The sequence below is a fragment of the Manis javanica genome, chromosome 1 (assembly GCF_040802235.1).
Source record: "Manis javanica isolate MJ-LG chromosome 1, MJ_LKY, whole genome shotgun sequence".
In the NCBI taxonomy this organism is placed as follows: domain Eukaryota; kingdom Metazoa; phylum Chordata; class Mammalia; order Pholidota; family Manidae; genus Manis; species Manis javanica.
The window spans coordinates 193549328-193566832 of NC_133156.1; the positions used below are offsets into that span (position 1 = coordinate 193549328).

The 17505-nt window shown below is 40.7% G+C and overlaps 1 long non-coding RNA gene across 2 annotated transcripts in view; it reads right to left on the reverse strand.

The window, feature by feature from the left end:
• Positions 1–17505, reverse strand: part of LOC118968046 (uncharacterized) — a 120253-nt gene that overhangs the window by 75441 nt on the left and 27307 nt on the right. The window contains exon 3 of one of the 2 annotated variants that reach the window (XR_012132275.1): positions 737–1117. The exons of the other annotated variant lie outside the window; for it this stretch is intronic. This is a non-coding gene — a long non-coding RNA (uncharacterized lncRNA). Of the gene's footprint in view, positions 1–736; positions 1118–17505 lie in introns of those variants that run through there. 2 annotated transcript variants of the gene reach the window in all.

Sequence of the window (17505 nt, forward strand, 5' to 3'; positions counted from 1 at the left end):
CTGAGTAATTTAGGTTTGACTCAGAAACCTTTAGGTTGAAGATTTTGGCATGGATGTATTAAATCTTTGATACTTCAGATGTGGTCCAGACCAGCAGCATAAGCATTAGCTGGGAACTTGTTATGAATGAAAATCTTAGTCCCACCCCAGAACTAAAGAAGATTCTGCATTTTAACAAGAAACCCTGCGTAATTTATATGCACATTAAAGTCTAAAAAGCATTGTAACAATCCCCCCTTAGAAGGATGGGGTATGTGTACAATTGGTGTGATCTCGTGGTACCTCTCCGTCAGCCCTGACTTCCAAGATAGAAGTAAGATTTGTAAAGATTGCATTAACTCTACACTGACCTCAGAGCATTCCAATGTAGCTTTTTCTTTTTTTTTTGTAAATTAAATAGGTATTTGAAATTGTCATTAGTCAAGAAAGACCTTGGTACCACCTTATTTTCTTGTTTCTTATCTCAAAGTCCAGTGAGGTCTGCAACCAAAAAGGTAAAAGTTAAAGGTCAAAGCTTATCTCTGTCACATATTTTGGGGGTGACAATAGTGATACTATTCAAGCCAGAGATGGCCAAACTTGTTCTGTAAAGGACCAGATAATCACCATGGCTCTGTAGGCCATACAATCTCTGTTGCAACCATTCAGCTCTACAGAGCTGGCATGAGAGCTGTCAGAGCACACAAACCTACTGGTGTCACTGAGTTCTAATAAAACTTTATTTATTTATTTTTTACAAAAGCAGGTAGTGGGACAGGTTTGGCCCATGGACCATAATTTGCCAGCCTCTGTTTCAAACTCCTTGGGTCTCAGTTCCCATGTCTGTAAAAAGGGCTTGGGAAAACCTCCTGGTAGGGTAGGTGTGAAGATTAACTGAAAGAACTCATACAGAAGGGTCTGGTAGAAGAGTTTGGTGTTGTTAAGTCCTTGCTTGCTACCATTTCTTCTAAAATTCAGGTGCACAAAAATTCTAATTAATTGGCTATTTTGAGTAGACAAGTTCCAGTTAATTCAGTTCCTACACAGGCACACACACAAACTCTCCCTCTCTTCTTTGGCTCACACTCTCGAAAAGCCAGCATATCCCATCCTTCCAAGCAGTGGTTTGGAGATGAACCTGATCAATGAGAGAAAAGAGATAAGTAAAACTGGAATTTTTGACTTGCATCTTTTTGGATTTCTGTATCTTTTCAGGCTGCTCGGATCTAGGAGGCCTTTCACCACTATCACTTGACGATCCAGCCCAGGAAAATGCAGCAGGGGCTACATGAATATGAGTGTTTGCACATATCCAAGCAGCCGTGATGTACCCCAGGAGGCTGCCGCCTGATTAAGCTAAAAACACAGTGATTCAAAGTAAAAGAGAAAAGGACAGGTTAGGAAGGAGGATGGAGAGAAGCTCAGGGAAAAATGAGTGGGTGAAAGAACTGAGCAGGACAGGCCAGGAGTGAACTAAAATGTAAACGCCTTTCTTTTGAGCAAAACCTTCCATGAGCTCACAGGTGCATGTGCCAGTGTGACTTCCCATCCTGAGACTGGGTGCTTGGGATATCTCATGGGCACAAATGTTATTTAAGCTGCACAAGTAGAGGTGGGTCAGTTTCCATCTTGTGATCTGACAAGCTGATATGTCAGGGTGAACATGAAGTTTCCATTCCACCCTGAGGACAGGACTTGGCCCAGTGACTTCACAGATGTGATCTGAGCTTTGTCCTGTGGCTTCCTCACACCCCTCACATCCCAGTGTGGCTCAGGTTCTTCCATGGGAAAATCTACCATGTGTGGAATCTGGTCATATTTCCTGAATAATCTGCACTCTCATATCCACATTTAACCAAATAGAAACCATCTTAGATTTAATATTCTGATTTTGAGCCACACTGTACCCACACTTGAGCTGCCCCCCCAATCTTTTTTTGTTTTTTTCTCCAGAGAGCATTTTACATGCTTCTCCTCAAGGTCATAAAGAAATTAAACCAAAGCTCCACCTCCCTTCCCTTTTCATATATCCTGAACAGTTCTAGAGAAATTTTCTAGAGAAAATAGAGCTTAATTTCTTGGAGGTGTTTTGTTGACAAGAAAATGGAAAGCATGTGTCCCTGCTCCGCTTATTGTACTTCCAAGTAATGAAAGTATTTAAGAAGGTACAATTATGATCTTGGTAAGCACCTGGGGCTCTTCGAGCTATTTTTTTTTTTCATACTGAATAAACACTGCAGATAATCTGTTTACGTTCCACTGTTCTGAAAAGCTATCTACAACAAAAGGCCACAACCATTCTTTAGTTTCCTTTTCTTGGAAGGAAAAAAATATTTTGCACTAATAATTTGCTGAAAATGATTTCATTGTCTCCATTTTCACTCTAGCCAGACAGAAACAGGTTTTTAGTAAAGGAGTTTATGGGTGCCTTTTTTCTCTGCCACTTTTAACTGAATGGCATCATCCATTTTTTTCTAGTTACCTAGAATTCTCCTTATGAATCCCTGGTCACTTGCTTGACCTGAAAAGTTAACTATAATGTTCATTTGAATAACGTATCCCAAATTAATTTCATCTTTTCAACCTGATTGGCTGTCTAACGAGTATACTTAGTTTCATTCAAAACCTGGTACAGCCTCAGAAAAGAGAACACAATTCATTTCTCTTTGAATTGACAAAAAATAAGAGAAGATGGTAGCAAGCCACTGCATTAAGAAGCGCTAGCTAGAAAAATGCACATTTGCAGCTTAGCTGGTCAAAACCTTTAAATCATACAGATGCTATGGAGAATTATCTGCCTAATATGGTAGAACACATCAGAACATCTAAAAAGATGACATAGGAAGAAAAGAATCAGTGGTATGTTCATCTGGTTTGCAATGTTGTGAGAGAGCCAGGGAGCAAGTTTCACAAAGGAGAGAGAACAGCCCTGCAGTATCACGTTTGAGGAAGTCTCATTCTTACACAGAGCAATAGGTGGTCAATATCCCAGCAATTCCGAATAATTGTTTTATTTCTCACTCCATAAATATAAAGGTGTGTCTCCTATTGCCCTTTGTTGTAGGAGTTCAGGGCGGTCTTAATCCTTTCTGAGTTATAGTAAGTCATTTTTTTGTGATTTGTGGCCTGTATGCTATTGGGGTGTGAGACATGAGTTAGATGGGGGAGTCTTCCAGTGCATGGGAAAGTGGTGTTATCTGTCAATTCATTCAAATAGGTGTTAAAGAAGGTAGATTACTTACCCTACCCTGCTTCTCTTCGCTCACTCTCAGAGCATTCAGAGAGGGCACAGAGGCTGTCCGTGGACGGAAGCTTGTGTTTCAAGGGCCACTGTGGGTTCATCCTCTTGTGCTGCCTTTATCTCAAGCACTCTTGAAGAATAAGCTCCCTATCTTTGCTCTCACTTAAATGTGATTGGCCCCTAAATCAGAGACCATCAGGACACAAACTCTGCCTGTTTCCCCCAGGAAACATGTGGGGGACCACAGTGCCACAGGTTGTGGTTCTAGAGTTATGCATCAGTAAAAGCAGGAAGAAATAAATTCTTTGAGATCTAGGCCACCCTTTTCAATTTTCCCGTGTGGAGTCTGGGGTCTTGAGAGCTGAGGTCACACTGCTGGATAACGGCTCTGACGATCCCCTGCGGGATCCTGCTCCACCCAGCTAGCTGCCTCTTCCATTCCATGGTGAATATTCCTGTGGTGCTGAGAACCAGTTAGCTCACGGGGTCCCTAAGCCTCTAACCACTAGGGGGCAAAACCAACCCAGCAGTCCCAGTAATTCAACCCAGCTGAGCAGCCCCGTTTCCTCCCCCATCTCAGGAAGTCTCTTTACTGATGTTTTGAATTAAGAAGTTGCAATAACATTCTCACAGTCCCTTTCAGCTCTGTGGGTTGGCCTCACCAAAGGCTAAAGGAATTCACAGCAGCCCCTTCAACAACGTAGGGCCTGTTTCTCCAACAGTTATAACAAGAGAAACCTATTGTCAGAAATGACAGCCTGATTCTACCCCTCAGCCCAACGTTTACTGCATCCAAGACCATTATGAGAGCATCTGCTTCCTGTTCCTTTAGGTGTACGTGGGTGGGGGCAATCTGCTGCCGCTGCCTCTCATAACTGAGAGTAGATGCAATCAAGTGTGCTGCTGAAAGAGTCAGGGTGAGGAAGTACTTTCAGAGGCAATGTCGAGACTGGCAGAGTTTCTGCACACTCACATAGCCCTTGGGAAGTACCCAGTATACTTCTGTATTTTAAATAATAAATGCTTGATGACTGAGTGATTCTGTGACGAATTTGTTCTCAGGACATTGGTGGGCTATGGACAGAAAAATGTATTAGCCCATCTTACAGACTGGGAGTGAGAGCAAGAGGCCATGGCTGGGACTAGTTGCTGTTGCCTGGGAGTAATTAGGATGACTGCTTTGCAGAATAGTTTCCTAACAAGGGCTTCTCATTGTCCTGTATGGTCAGTCACATGTAAGCAGACTGCCTGCTAACCTACCCAGACTTTCTAGTCACATAAGGGGATGCTACTGGTTGCCATGTCCTCCCTAACATGGTGTGCAAAGAGGCCCTCGACTACCTTTGACTTACTCTGCCTTCAGAAGTTAGCAACTGCATTTCTGATGACTCAGATGAGAAAAGATGTAGCATGTTTGCCTAGAAAAATGTGTTGAAAGGAGAACTTAGTTTTACTGATAATAGGGGATCATTCCTCAGTTATCGACAGCATAGCTCATGTTAGATAGAGTTTGTTATCTGATCAACCATCTGAGGGACTTTCTGGGACATATTCTTGCTCTCTTTCTCTCTGACTCTTAATGCTCACCCACCAAACACTGTCTACCTGTTCCTGGCAGGATGTTAAATACCAGTATTTAACTCAGCCAACCTTCTTCATGGATCAATGATCATTTATCCTATAGGCCCTGGAATACTGGCCTATACATCTGCTAAAAAACAGAATGCTGACCCCAATTTTTTATTTGGATGTCACTTCCCATCTGCTTATTTCTGATCTGACTAATCCGTTTGGACACAGACATTTAGCTACTTACTTTGAATTCACTGTAGCTCCCCTCAGCCTATAATGAAGTACAAGACAGAGCCTCTCAGCACCAGTCAGAAGTGTGCGCCACAAGTAATTTTTTATGAGTTTGGTTGTTGCCCTAAAATAACCTAGCCTAACCTTACAGTGAGCTAAATATTAAGCAAATAGTTTTCAATGAACGAAAGCATAGAAGAGGCAGTGATGAACCCCCCATAAACCAAGAGACCACTTAGGAGGGATTTCTCTGGACCATAGCTGAGCTGGGGTAGGAGGTGGAGGACATGGGTACGGATTTTCCAGGTCCATGGTTTCCATGGGATTCCTGGCCAAAGTAATAACTTGCAGAGAATCATGTATGTCTGGAGAAATTTTAACTATTTTGATAGATATAGAAGGAAGTGCAAGTGAGTAAGTGGAAAAGGACAAGATCTAAAAGTTGGTTAGGACCCAGTTCACACATGCCAGGTTGCCTAGGACAGTCAGCGTGCACCCATTGATGTGGTGTATTAGTTAACAGTTCTCCCTTTTCCTTTCAAAGCTATCCCAGTTTGGATGATGAATTATATGGTCGCCCTACTTATGTGACATGATTTTAAGACTGGCTTTTACTTTAACAGGTGATAGAGAGTCAACAGGAAGGAGACAAGATTAGATTTAGAGCATAGAAATAATTCTCTCACAGCCAAGTTTTGCAGAAACTGCCAGGTACCTCTACATATTCTTTCCACCATTTTTTTTGAAGTAAGAATCCTGATGCTTACCAGGCCCAATATTATCTAGCTAAAAGACTAACCTCTTTTGTAGCTCAGCATGGCCATGTAACTCAGTTTTGGCCAAAGAGATGAAGCAAGAGTGTTACATGGAAGATTTGAAGAGGCTCTTTGAGGAGTGAGGAGGTATACTTAACTGGATCACAAGTGTAGGCTTGTAACATTCGTGATGCAAAGCCATAACAGGAATGGGGAATCTAGGTCCTTGGTGACTTAATGGAGCCACCGTGGGAGCCCTAGATAGCCTCCTTTCAGAGCTCTCTAACATGAGACAAATCAATTTCTATTTTGTTTAGGCAATATTATTTTGGATCTTTCTTTAATGTTGTTTAATGAGTTGCTAACCTATAGGTCAATATTTCACAGAGAGTCAGTAATCATCAATCTACCAGGGAGGTAATAAGAACCTACCATTTGGGTCCAGATCTCAACATTATTGTCTTGTATTGTCCCATATTTTATGAATTACTGGACCCTCACAAGTAAACTGATCATTCTCCCTGTGTTTCCTTGGGTCTCTTCTCCATTGATTAGAACTTGGAGGAGAGGTCACTCCTTTTAGCCAGAAAGCTTTCCTTAGAAACTTAGTTCTTGAATTTGGTTTTGCACATTTTAATAATTTAACTGAAAAAAATCTATTGTATTTTAAAGCGCTCTCTTTTGGCTATAGAGTAAAAATGATTTTAAATGGGATGGAGGTGGGTGTGGAATACAGAGAAAGGCAAGAGGAATAAGGAAGAGGGCAGACATTTGAAGGAACTATTGAAAGAACAACAGCATTCTACACTAATTAATGGCTATCACCAACAAAATGCTTTCTTGTGGATAGTTTCACATTTCTCTCTGCCACTGGATTTGCTGTGTAAAAAGAGCAAAAGCAAAGAAGTCTTCCCCTCATACAAGACTCTTGGTCAGAGGAAATAGATACTTTATGTATATGTATGCATGTATATATACATACACGTGTATATATACACACATATATGATTTAATATATACATATTAAAGCAGCCAAAAGAAGAGCCTAATGCAGGCAAGGAGTAAATGTAAAGAAACAAGAGTGGTTCTAGCCAGATCATATATTAAATAAAAGGCAATGAATAAGCACTGAGTGAAATTTTATATGTGCACATTACACCAAACCAGTCAAAGATTCTGACCCCTGGCACTGCAGAAATGATGCAGCCATCTTCTTCGTTCTGATGCTTTCAATAAAATCATTCCCAAGAGAGCTAGGGAAAAATTCTCTCTCTCAATAAAATGTGAAACCGTCAGTATTATGAAAAAGCATACTAATAATTGGATAGTGTTCTGAAGTCGCTTTCATAAAGCCTCCCTTTTCACTTCCCTCCTCAGGTTTTAATATTACCCAGTGAGTCCATCAGATCACAGGGGTTTTGTTGGAGATAGAAAGTTGTAGCATTGATTGGTGCCCTTGTGAGGGGCAGGTCAACAACAGGCATATCAACAGAGATAACTTGATGAATAATGCACTCTGAGTTCCTAAACACAGGCCACCCGTAATGAGCATGCTGCTCGACAGCCTCTGATGCCAATCAGGGAATAAAGCTGGTGCCTGGGCCCTCCCAACAGGGGGAAAAATAGGTTCCTAGTAACAGGAGCCTTCAGCTAAAGTCTCACTGAGCCCTACAAATCCTGGGCTACACACTGCAGGACTGATGGAAAGGGTGTTGTGATGGTGAAGTACAAGGTTCTGGAAGCTGAACTCATCAATGGCAATGAAGCTACACGGGAATGTGGGACTGGCCCAGAATGTTAAAGGCAGAAGAAGTCTGCAACAGCATCCAAGATAAATGAAAGTTTGCAGTCACAACAATTAGTACCAGTTGACAAGGTCTTTTAGAAACATGTCAGCAGAGGGAGTCCACATATGGTACCTCTTTTACACCTTTCTAAAGTGGGGAGAACAGTGGGAGGAGGAGGAGGGATGTTGACAGTAAACATTCAAGACAAGGGAGGGGAAGAATTTTTTAAAAGCAAAGAGAGAAAGGCAATTCTTCCGTTTCAGGGCAAGCAAAGGGAATGAGTAGGTCTTGCCAGTTGCCAAGCCTCACTGCTCTCTGCTGTCTTTTGGAGGCAGCTGAGTCCCGCTCACCACTGCCCCACAAGCCACAGCACAGATGGCACCGCTCCTTCTGTCGTTTGGTCAAATCCCCTCGATATGTTCACTGACTGCTTCTTTGCAGTCTTCTTGAATCTTCCACCTCCTTCTCCACGCCTCACAGGTACTCTGATATCCCCTCTGCTTACCAAGGAATGCATTCAAGGCAGTACTGAAAATGCACTGTTATACTCCCCTCAGTTTCCAACAGATAAAACCAAGTTGAAACAGATATGCACACAAGGATTCAAAGGGGAGAGAGCTCAGTGTGATGAGTGTGTGGGTGAGGGCGCTGCTGCGGTGGTGGCGTGGCGGTGATGGTGGAAACAGAGACAGCACACCAAGCTGACATGGAGGAGTGTCAGGCTGGCTGCAGCACTCCCAGGCTGAGTTGGCTTTGGCCCAGGAAGTATGGGCTTTCTTCCCATGTTACACTCCAAAGAGTGGGGCCCATCTCAATGAGTATCAGCTTTTCATATCTGGATGATCAAGATGTTTTCACTACCAACAATGCATTTAGATAAGGTAACAAATAAAAAGACAGTTGAACTAGAGCAATTTGGAGGCAGAGAGGAGGACAAGGCAGTGTTTGTGGGACGAACCAAAACATGAGCTATTTCCATCTCTCCTCCTGACAACTCTCCTGCACTGGGAACTGTGCGGAGATGTTTTCCCAGGTGCTGAAGAGTTGGCAAATAGTGAAAGGGCTGGGTGGAGTACTCTTAATCTCAGAGCCAGTAGAAGGCGATAGGATATTCAGATTTAGGATACCGTGTCATTTTATTCCTTCTACCCCCAGCTCACATGACCCATTCAGTCCTCTTCCTCCTGGCACTCAGGACGTTCGTCAATGTGCATATTCACTATTCTGAAATAATAGTGCTTGGAGATAATAAGTCCTTGAAGGGAGGCTTTAATCAGTTTTTCCACTGGAACTAGAAAGCTGAATTTGTAAGCCCCAGAGTAGAAACAGAAGCACCAGCTTAATATGATCTCCACTCGCTTAAAGGTGCTTCCCCTTGCCAAGGAGGTTCTGAATAAGCCCCTACTCCTAACTTCTTTCCTTGGTCTTTACCCTTCCTTATCAGATCTACAACCCCAACAAGAAACCACAGAAGAAAGCAATCTTTCTTCTTAACCTGATCAGAAGACTGACTCATCCAGTGGAATGAGGGAAGCAAAAAGGAATGCTGGGAGGGACACAGGCACACAACAGTATCTGCCTGTCACCGAAATGAGAGGTGGATACTTGTAGTGAGGAGGGTTTGGAACACAACTTCTGGCCATCTGTGCCAGAGATAATGAAGGAGCAAGCTTTTGTTAGCAGAGGGCCATGTGGAACCTCAGGCTTCTCCTCTGTGAGGTATGGCATTTACCTAAGGGCAGTATTTCTGAAGTTCTGTTCTTCAAAGCAGCAGTCCTTCCACATGCTTAGTGAAAAAGGAGGCACAAAGATTACAGGACTTGGTGAAAAATCAGTGACCTTCCTCCACTGTGTAACAAAGCCAAAAAATTTAGGAAAGTCACTGAAACTTTCAGCTTTGACTTCTTTTCGTGAAAATGGAGTTGGAAGATGAGAATTGAACATTAATTTCTAAGGCATCTTCATCTTTAGACTTTTGTGACTAAAATGTTGTCTTTGGCTCCATGTAAACAAGTTTTACCTATATCTTGGGGGAGAATAAATGCTCTCCAAGGGACTTGGGTCCCTCGGTGTGTATATTTGCTTTTTCAGTGCTTTTCATGAAGAGCTGAGCCCAGAGATTCAGGCTATATGTAGGCAGGGACAGAATCATTTGAGTGGATAGTGGTGCATTCGTATCCTTTTTTTAATATAATGGTAAATAGTGAGTCTACTCACTTCAGGAAATGTTTATTTAGTTCCTACTGTACTCAAGGCTCTGAGTCAGTTCTGATAATGCAGTCTTGCATTTTCAAAGCACTTCAAAAGATTTTAAACAATGTCACCATGAGGTATACAACAGGGTCCTCAGAGAAGTTCTGTGAGTAAAGGACCCAGAATTGACTCTGATTTTACCAGTGAGGACACTGAAGCCAGGGTGCATGAGGGACTTGCCCCAGTCTCGGCCACGAAGCAAGGATGCACTCGGGATCACCTGCTTAAAGCTGCTGTGTTTTCCACTCTGTTGTCCCCTATTCCTAGTCAGATAACCATTAGGCAACTTAACTGGGAGTGGAAAGTTTACAGAATGATGATTGGTTTTCAAGCTAATTTGAGCAGACCAGCAGTCTTTCCTATTTCTTTTGTTGTTGCCATATATACATATGAAGGAACAAGTTGTTTTGATTTCTAAATGGATCCACTTAAACAGAGAGTTTGAATTATTCAAAATGGTTAACTCAACCCTGAGTTTCCTTAATATCTATGGGTCAGGGATACTTGGAATGATGAGGTGTGGAAAATGGAAGGCAGATAATATGAAGGTAAGGGTGAACGCAGGGCTGGGGCCCGCTGCAGCCGGCCAGTTCAGTGCGGACACAGGAAGTGAGCTCCTTAGTCTGATAAACATCACAGCAGCAGAAGAAGCAGAGGGAGGGTCTGCTTGCCCTGGGGTGATGTAGAAACCCAGACACAGAGGCTCTCTAAAGACAGGAGAAGTTGATAATAAAGCCAAAGATAACAGCTGAAACTTCTGCCTGGCATCCTTGCTGCTTAACATAGACCCAGCTTCATTTCAGGAAGCGTTTTGTTTTCGATTTACAAATAAAAACAAACCTCTTCCCCCTAGGCTGGTGTGCTGCGCGCGCGCGCGCGCGCACACACACACACTCAGTCATTTAACAAGGAGAGGAGGGCATGATCCCAAAGGCTTTCCCACCTCCTGTCCAAGGAGAGTTCTCAGCCAGCCTAATCACTCTGGCAACAGAGCACCTGAGCATTCCCCTCTCAGCCCAGAGGAGAAGAGAGGGACTGGGAAGCTAGTTCTGCTGGACAAATAGAATCTGAGTCTAAAAACAGCCAGTAGATCGTCTCCCATTTAAGGATCTTAACAAGCGAGTTGGGGAAACTATCTCTTCCAAGGTTTAAATGTGACTCAGCCACTGCCTTGACGTAGGTAAGTCGACAGAGTCTGCTCTCCATCAAAGTTTTTCAAATAATAATAATAAAATTTGAAAATTATGATAATTAGGTGTTCTGTACCCTGGGATAGGGGCAGGCTACAGTGAAGCATATTTTCTAATGTAATTAAGGCTGTCAGCTGATCCCTCCCAATTGCAGTTATTTCCAAAGTGAATTAATAAATCACGTCCAGCCTGCTAAGAACAAAAATTTGTCTTGAGTATTCTTGATGCAACCTATAAACTGTCAGAGCAGAGAGGGGAGGTTCTATTCGACTAGGCTGTACTGAGTCCCAACTTTGGATAAACTTTTAGGGAGAATGTTCAGCTGAGACAACTGGAACCATTTCTAAGCTTTATTGCAAACAATATGCAAATAGGCTTTCCCTATGTTCACTTATGGCTCCCTATGCTAAACTCGAAGCAATTAATGCTGACTCCTCAATGCCCAGGGGACTCAGATCTCCTGTGGTTTTACACAGAGCACTTTAGCTATCATGATGAATTAGTGTAAGGCCTGGTAATGCACCTTTGAGTATGTGAGGCCTTTTAAGGCTCTTGGAGGTCAAGCCTGTGGCTGTATAAAGTACATTTTCCTTGGCAGACCAGAGATTCTGATCGCATGCAAGCTTGTGTTTCTATTCCTCACAGGTTCAGGTTCCAGATTCCAAACATCCAAAATCACCATTTTGCTCCACTGGACAGAAGATGTTTCAGGCCTGTGATAATTCAAGGTAAATATTTACCATGAAGACTTGGCAAGACTGTGCCTGCTTGGTGAAAGAGTGATGTGTCAGTTCCAAGGAGAGGTGTCATTTTTCTTTTTGTCCAAATAGAGAGTGGGTACAAAACTGAGGACAGACACCACTGGTTGGAAATCTCCCTGAACCTAGTTAGGGGCATCCAGCTGGTCTCCCTCTAAAAGGAAAGGCAGCCAGCATGTACCTGCCAGCACCTTGATCTCAGACTTCTAGACTCTAAACTGCGAGACAATATATTTCTGTTGTGTAAGCCACACAGTTTGTGGTACAGCAGCCACAGGACACTAATACAATGAGCAGAAATACAGAGGCACGAATGTACAGGGCAGATCTTAGGAAACACTAAATCTATGGATCCTACTCTTCTCTGTTTTCATTTTCAGGCACATATATCTATGCAATTTAACCATACTCCTTTCAAACTTGTCTAAGAAATGACCTAAGGAAGTCCCAGAACCCCCGAAGTCTGATGAGGATCAGCCACCTTCAGATGAAGACCTGTCCTTTGTTGGTCCAAAACACATCATGTGAACTTCATAATCCTACAAATAAGTGGTTGGTCCTTTAAAAGTTGTACTTCTTGACTAAAACAATAAGCATGGGTTGAAAAGCAAAGCGCATTTGAGCAAATGTGATGACTCTTAAGGTCGACACATAAGAAGGCCACAGAACCTGAGTCACAGGAATTTTACTGAGGTGACACGACAGAACTGAAACCCACAAAACACCAAAGTTTGCCTGATTGGTCATGGTACAGGTACGAGAAGTAAAGGAAGCCGGGCAGCTGCCGTCCTCCTGGGTGTGTTTAATTTAAATTGGAATCAAGTGCTGAATAGACTGAGTGAGAAAAGCTTTGCTTCCTCACACAGATGTTCACAGGGGCATTGGTGGGACAGACTGGTTAGTGTGAACACCTTGAGACCAAATCTGCCTAATGTTCAGTTCTAAACTATTGATCCTTATAGCATCGACAGGTGCTGACAATGAAGCCATGTGAAAGTTGGCTGGCCGTCCTTGGCAGAGGCAACTAACAAGAGTCACAGAACTGGAGTAATATTCACCGACAGTCAGCCACCAAGAGGGGCCTAATGAAGCTGGCTTTAAATTAATAATTTATTTCCTAAACTCTTTATCTAATGTATAGATACATATATATGTACCTGCATATTTCCATTTCAGGCAAACCATGTGCCAGCTGATAATCTGGAGACTCCTCTTTATCTCTATATGTACGTGCATAGACAAAAATACATACATATGTATCCATATATTAGAATGTTTAGACAAATTCTATAGATGGATAGAGATGTCATTGTTGATGTTTAGAAAAAAATACTGCCTCTTTTATAATCTTAAAAACAAACTGTACTGAAAATGTATGCAAAAGGTACCTGCTCCCCCATAGGGCAACATCACTAAATGGCAGCTATCTCCACCCCAGGGAGAGTTGGGGGGTAGAGCTGAAATTCTGCGAGGATGGAGCCGGTCCAATTAGACATACGGAAGGACTGGTGATAATTCACAGTCTCATAGGGAAATCATGTTTCTACACCAACACAAAATGGAAAAACCAAGCCACATCTCCTACATGCTGAATTAATGGAGGGTTTTTTTTTATCTAGTCAAAAGAGATACAGGCCTAAGGAAACCTTAAGCAAACCAAGATCTTGGGGAGAAGTTAGATGACAGCAGGTGAGAGACAGTGAATGTACACTGGGTTTAATTTATAACAAACCCAGGATGGGAGGAAAATGGAAAGTATTAGTAGGCTCCTTCAATTATGTTTATGACTTTCTTCCTTTGTTTTTTGAAGTTGATTGATTGAAAACTCCTCTGAGCTATTTAACAAAGCATTACTTACATTAAGCTTGGGAAAAATACCAAAGAGAATAGCACTTTGATTCCACTAATAACCTCTTACCTTATTAAAGTAGAAATTTAAAAAAAAATCTAATTACCTCTTTGCCAGACTTCTGACTTATTCATGTTTTGCTTTTTGCCCTGTGTAAACTGTTCCCTAACACTCATACTACATGTTTTTGCTGTATTCATGTACACATAGGTTTAGTTGCATGATCAAAAGCCAAAAGGAAAAGATAAAATTTCCATTTTTCTCCAAGGTAAAAAGATGTAAGTTTATTTCTGTCCCAAACAGTATTCTGAAGCTGGTGTAGGGTTGCTGCTCTATGAGGTCATCCAGAGCCAGAATGGTACTTTGCACTAGAAGCCCCAGGATCTAGGTTGTCACTTGGCCATCTCTAGGGTGTTAACTCTTGCTCACAGTCCGAAGAGACTTCTAGCACATCACACTCCAGTCAGCAGCAAGGCAGAAAGAGGAGAAGAAGATGCACATCTGTCTTTAAGGATACATTCTAGAAACTATAGAAACTATATGCCTTCTTTCCCCTTGCATACAACTGGGCAACATTTAGTCACATGACCACACCTTGGCATAAAGGAGACTGGAAAATGTGGCTTTTATTTCAGGCAACCATATGGTCAGCTGAAGGTCTAGAGGGCCCTCTTTATATTTGGTTTTAGTAGTTTGATTATGATGCTCATTTCCTTTCATGTTTATTCCATTTTAGGATTTTCTAAACTTCTTGAATCTGAAAATTTATGTCTTTTGCTAAACTTTGGAACTCTCCAGTCATTACTTCTTCAAATAGCTTTCCTAACCCATTCTTTCCCTTCTGGGGCTCCAATTATATGTAAACTTGACCATGATCTGACCCTAAGACTGCTTATTTTTTTAATCTTTTGATCTCTGTTTTTCAGACTGAATAACTTCTATTGACTTGTCCGCAAATTCACTGACTCTTCTTAGTTGTCTCCTTTTGCTAACCTTTTCTAGTTAAATTTTATTTCATATAGTACAGATTTTTTGTTTCTAGAATTTCTATTTGTTTCCTTTTTAAGTTTTTATTTCTCAGCTAAGCTATCCTATATTTTTATTAATTATAATCATACTGTCCTCTATGTCATTGTGCATAATTATAATTGCCTGTTTCAGCATCCTGGTCATCAAAGGATTAGTTTCCATCAATTGCCTTTTATTTAAGAGTAGATAACATTTTCCTGGTTCTTTGTAGGTCAAATAATGTTGATGTATATTCTGAACATTGTAAATATTTTGTTATGAAGACACTGAATCTGTTATATCCCCCCTGAGAAATAACTTTTTTTTTTTTAAGAGGCAATCAAGTTGGTCAGATTCAACCCAAAAAATTCTGTTTCTTGGGCTATAGCTCAAATCCCAGTTCAGTTCTTTAATATTTAGCTGGATTTTATTCTGCTCATGTATGGTTCAGAGTAAAGCCAGAGATTTGGGCAGAGTTTATACACTGAAATTGGAGTTCCTTCTCTTTGTTTCTCCTTTCTGGGGTGGACCCCACTTTCCAGTTGCTGCATTTGCTTCAAATTCTTTCCTCTGTTCCTTTACATCAGAAAGCCTGTAGGTTTTCTGTAAGCATTTTAACAGTCTACTTAGTGCTAACTGTGGCTTGCTCTCCATCTAAAAGTCATTAAAAAATTGGCAAATCAACCAGTCCTTCTTTTTCATATCATCAACTCCCTCCAGAATCCACTTGCTTGGTTCCATCTCCAGGGGCTTTGAGTCATTGTCCTCGTATTTTGTCCATAGTTTACAGTTGTTGTCTGTGAAAAGTCAGCCAGTAGAAGTTTACTCAGTGATACTAGAAACAGAAACTCATCTGAAGTTTTGACTGGAAGAAAAGGGGAACATACTTATTGGGGAATGATAAGCAGTCTCTACCCACAATGGCCTTCCCTACATTTATGCTTTCTCTTTAGAACACTCTTTGACTCTTGTATCATACTCAATTTTCCTAATCAATTTACCACTGAGTACTTCATGATGAGAAACAAAGGCTTGCTTTGTGATACATGCATTTCCTAAATTTTTTACATAAAATTAATGATTTTCAAATAAAAATTTTAAGAGCTTTACCTGCATCTTGCAGTGGGATAGCTTAGGAAATACAGTTTCTTTCTGTATACACAATGGTTTAACTGTTTGGATAGAATATATTAGCCAATAATCACAGTTTCAGAGCCATAAGGCTTTCTACCTGTGATCAACCTTAAGCATAATCAGAGATTAAAGACCAAAACTCTTGATATTGCCAACATTGAAATGATATAGATGGGCTAAGAGCAGATATTAGCTCTTTCACTTAATGGTATATTGTTAATAATAGCACATCAAACAAATCAGCCAGAGAGCACTGCCTGCCTACTATGTATTAAGCACTGTGTTATGTAGGTTATAAATGAGGGTATTCCTGGGCTGTCACTCTGAAATAATCTCCATTTCTTTGAGAAATTGTTGATACTTCTGTTTTTAACCTGCAACCATAGAGAGAGAATGAATTATTCTAAATACCAATTTTAAGGATTAAATACACAATCTTGTTTTTAGTGTGATACTTGCATATGTCCCAAAGAGTTTCTTTCTTTCCTCTTTCTTCCCTCCCTCCCTACCCCCACCTCTTTCTCTCTCTCTTTCTCTTTTTTTTCTTTCTTTCTTTTTTCCTTCCTTTTCCTTTTCTTTGTTGCAGGAGTTGCAGGCAGAGGTCAAATAGAAGTATAAAGCTCATATTTATGAGTGATATGAATATGAGACATTGAAAATGAAATAAAATATTTTCTGATGAAACATTTCTGTTTTACTATAGATTTAAGAGCCTTTCTCTTTCTTGGTAGGACTAATCCTAAGTTAGGAAAATTGAATTGAAAATTATTAATTTTATTCCAGAGAAATATAGTAGGATATTTAATGAGAGAACAAATACTAAAACACAGATATAAAAAATGTAGAACAAATAACACATGTCCTTTTTTCAAATGCTTTTAGTCCAATGATAATCCAGCTTCAGGAATGGGAGGACCGTAAAGTACTGTAAAGTAATTAGAAATCTATAAGCTCAACAAGAAATATATGAATAACTAAATATGTAAGTTGGGAGTCTGAGAATTTTAAATGTTAAAGAGTACCCACTTTCAAAGAGAAATGGGACCCACTGCACTCAAAGTATAGCCTTTAAGTGTTTGGCATAATAAAGAAATGAGATTTTTCTAAGTAACAGGAATTTAAAACAGCTTTTTCAAAGAACTTTTTAATAAAGCATGTGTGCCAAAAAAATAGGCTGATTATTTATTCATGATTTGAAAGCATCTCTTAACCTTGTAACATCAATGATCATCCCCTTGAGAGGCCAGATAGCAGAGTGGTTAACAGCCAGGATATTATATCCTTCTTTGCCAATAATAAGCTCTGTTATTTGGGGCAAATTACTTGTGAACTTAGTGCCTTAGGGTTTCTTCCTCTGTAAAATGGGTTTAATACACTTACCTTATTGGGTTGCTATAAGAAGTAAGTTATTTAATAAATATAAAGAAGTAACATATCTGGGATATAATGAGGGCTATTTCAATGTTAATTATTATTATTATTACAATAAGTGATATGGAGGTGGACACTTGTGGCACTTCTGTTTTAATATTCTGGAACTCCATTTAAAAACCTTCTGACACTAATGGCACTGAACATATGTAGTATTTGGTTTGTGTAAACAGATAGCAAGCTGTTTATCTGTGGGAAACTTGTGTTCTAACCTTTTCTCCATCACTGATTTGCTATATGTCTATTGGCAAAACCCTTTACATCACATGAGGCATAGCAGATTTCTTACCTGTAATACACTGAACCCAAATCACTAA